A 4,072-nucleotide genomic window follows, 5' to 3' on the forward strand; every position below is an offset into this window, starting at 1 on the left:
ACTTCTTCCCTATTTTTATTTATTCAACAAAAATTTTTTATGAATCTACCGTATACCAGTTGTTGTGAGAAAATACATAAAAAGTTTAGGCCAGTGCCTGAAACATAGAAGATATTCGTATACAGTATCTATTTATCACTCACTTCCTTGCCAACAAGGAAGTGACTGTGAAAACACTTCAAGCTCCCAACCGAACTCTACTTACACACTCTAGGAAAAAAGAGGTGGATGAAACAAGCAAGATAAAAGTATCGAGTCCTCTCGATTCCAACTGGCAGAGTACAATGGAAAGAACTAATGGCAGCACCTTCTCTGGATTCATCCTCCTCGGCTTCTCCAACAGGCCTCAGCTGGAAGCTGCTCTCTGTGGTCATGCTGATCATCTACATTTTGAGCATTCTAGGCAATGGCATGATTATACTTTTATCAATTGTGGACCGTCGCCTACATACCCGTATGTATTTTTTCGTCTCCGACCTCTCTTTTATGGATCTTTGTTTGACTACTAGCACTGTCCCTCAGACACAGGCCAATTTTAAGGGGAAGGACAAGACCATCACCTATGGTGGCTGTGTGACACGGTTCTTCATTTCCTTGGGACTCGGGGGAACAGAATGTGTCCTCCTGTCTGTCATGGCCTATGACCGCTATGCAGCTGTGTGCCGCCCACTCCACTACAGGGTGATCATGCATCCCCAGCTTTGCTTGTAGCTTATTGTAACTTCTTGGCTTACAGGGTTTGGCAATTCTGTACTACACACGGCATTGACCATGACTCTTGCCTTCTGCCGTAAAATCCAAGTGGATCATCTCTTATGTGAAGTTCCAGTGATGCTGAAACTGGCCTGCACCAAAACCTCTATCAACAAGGCTGAAATCTTTGCAGTCAGCATCTTCTTCTTGGTGCTGCCCCTGTCATTAATTAGTATCCTATGGTCACATCACCAGTGCAATCCTGAAGATAAAGTCAGCCCAGGGGAGGCAGAAGGCTTTTGGAACGTGTGGTGCTCACCTGATGATAGTCATCATTTTCTTTGACACTCATCTCCATGTACCTCCAGCCTCCCTCCGGTTATTTGCAGGATGTGAACAAAAGCATTGCCCTCTTCTATACCCTGGTGACTCCCCTGCTGAATCCCCTTATTTACACTCTGAGGAACAAGGGGCGCTAAGGAGACTAGTGAGAAAAATCATAGTCTCAAGAGAGAGATAATGCAAAGCATGCAGGCCCAAGCACTTGCACACTGGAACACTTCTGAGAGACTAAAAACTGGTCTTAACTTCATTGGACAAATCCTTATAACACACCTACTGTGTGCAAGGCGCTATTCTAGGTACGTGGGATATATCAGTGATTGAAACAGAGAACCCTGTCCCCATGGAGCTAAACCTCCTAGTGGGGAAAATAGACGTTGATAAGATAAGCTAAAAATAAACTGGAATATATCATGTACTAGAATACAATACAGTGATAAGCATAAACAAATTATAAGCTCATACAACAACATGAATGATTCTCACAAACACAATGTAGACTGAAAGAAGCAGGACACAAAACAAGAAAAACTGTGATTACATTTATATAAAATTCAAAACCAGGTAAAATAAATCTATGTTTATTGGAAGTCAGAGTAGTATTTCCTCTGGGGAGCAGAGATTGGAAGGAAAAATGAGGAGGGTTGTTTCTGAGGTTCTGGTCACTTTCTGATTCTTGATTTTGATGCTGGTTATACAAGGTACACAATTTTCAAAAGTTCATCATATCTTTTCCTTAAGGTACTTGCAAATGATACTTCAGAAATATATAGGACCATAAGAGACTACTATGAACAATTATATGCCGACAAATTGAATAACCTAGAAGAAATGGATAAATCCCTAGAAGCATACAGTCTACCAAGACTGAATCAGGAAGCAAAAGAAATCTGAATAGACCAATAACGAGTAAGGAGATTGAATCAGTCATCACAAACCTCCCAACAGAGAAAAGCCCAGGGCCAAATGGCTTCACTGATGACTTCTAAAAACATTTAAAGAAGAATTAATGCCCATCCTTCTCAAACTCTTCCAAAACTCTGAAGAGGAAGGAACACTTTCAAATTCATTTTATGTGGCCTGCATTTCCCTGATACCAAAGCCAGAGAAGAACACTACAAAAAAAGAAAACAATAGACAATATCCCTAATGAATATAGATGCAAAAATCGTCAACAAAATATTAGCAACCTGAATTCAATAACACATTAAAAGGATCATATGCCATGACCAAGTGGGATTTATCCCTGGGATGCAGAAAGATTCAACATATGCAAATCAATAAATATGATACACCACATTAATAGAATGAAAGATAAAAATCAAATGACCATCTCAATAGATGCAAAAAGTTATCTGACAAATACAATAGCCTTTCAAGATTAAAAATATCAACAGATTGGGCATATAAGAAACATACTTTGACATAATAAAGGTTATGTATGACAAACCAATAGCTAGCACTACACTCAAGGGTGAAAAATGGCTATCATCAGGAATACAAGAGATAAGAAGCATTGGTGAGGATGTGGAGATGAGGGAACGTTAGTGCTCTGCTGGTAGGAGTGTAAATTGATACAGCTGCTAAGAAAACAGTAAAGAGAATCCTCAAAAAATTAAAAATAGAACTCACATATAGCCCAGCCATTCCACTTCTGTGTTTATATCCAAAGGAAATGAAAACAGGATACTGAAGAGATATGTGAACTCCCAGGTTTATTGCTGAATTATTCACAATAGCCAAGATATGGAAACAATATAAGCATCCATCAACAGATAAACGGATAAAGAGGATGTGAGATATACATATATATATATATATGTACAATGGAATATTATTCAGTCACAAGAAGGAAGGAAATCTCTCCATTGCTACACATGGATGGACCCTGAGGCATTATTGTTAGTGAAATAAATCAGACAATAAAAGACAAATACTGTACAATGTTACATATATGTAAAATCCAGAGAAACTGAACTCATAGAAACAAAGAGTAGAATGGTGGTTATCAGGGGTTAGGGGTGAGAGAAATGGGAAGATATTAGTCAAAGGGTACAAATTTCCAGTTATAAGGTGAATAAGTTCTAGGGGTCTAATGTGCAGCATGGTTACTATAGTTAACGCTACTGTATTATGTACATGAAAGTTTCTAAGAGAGTAGATGTTAAATGTTCTCACCATAAAAAAAGAAATGATAATTACCTGACATGATGGAGGTGTTAGCTAACGCTATGCTGGTAACCATTTCTCAATATACACACATATCAAATCACACTAGACAGCTTAAACTTAATGTCACATCTCAATCGTATCTCAATGCAACTGGAAAAAAATAAATACATAAAAACAAGAGATTTTATTCATTTCTTTCATCTCACTTATTCTGCTTCTCCTAAGGTTAGATTTTACTACTGTTTAATAAAAAAATCTCACTACACAGTTAGTAAATGAGAGTGTTCTAGCATTATTCTATCTACAAAAACAGCCCACTCTCTGTGATCCAAATCTTAATCGAGGGCCTGAAAGAATGGCCCTTCCAAATTTTTTAACTTATGTGTATTTATTATAACAGCGAAAAGGCCATGATTTATTCCATGGAGCTCTTGAGGAGAGCAAGATTCTGTCATGGCAGATACTCCCACCATCTACTGGTAAACTGTTTTTCTTTACAGTGCACTTGAAGGAATAAAGTATAGTACGATATTAACTTGTGTATTTTTGTACTTATTTCGGAAAACATTGGAATTACATTATTGACAAGCCTGTACCTTCTAAGTAGTTTGAGCTAAAGGAAACATGTTTCCTTCTACTATTCATCTTCAGGAAAGAGATAAGAGATTAATCTACAAGAGATTACAAGTGGAGTACATGTTTAGTATATGTGTCTATGTGTGTGTAATAACATATTAGCATATAATATATTAATTAAAATATAATATAAGTGTTACTTCAATTCAAATGCAAGCCAAAAATGTAACATGTTGTGGTGGAATATGAGGAGAAATATTCTTCGGGAATATGAGATTCTTTTTCCCGG

General features: G+C 37.4%; 1 pseudogene; it reads left to right on the plus strand.

Moving 5' to 3' along the window:
• The first annotated feature begins 284 nt into the window (after positions 1-284).
• LOC139073331 (putative olfactory receptor 2B8) lies at positions 285-1,213 on the plus strand (annotated as a pseudogene).
• Positions 1,214-4,072: the final 2,859 nt, after the last annotated feature.

Source organism: Equus przewalskii, chromosome 19, assembly GCF_037783145.1.
Source record: "Equus przewalskii isolate Varuska chromosome 19, EquPr2, whole genome shotgun sequence".
In the NCBI taxonomy this organism is placed as follows: Eukaryota; Metazoa; Chordata; class Mammalia; order Perissodactyla; family Equidae; genus Equus; species Equus przewalskii.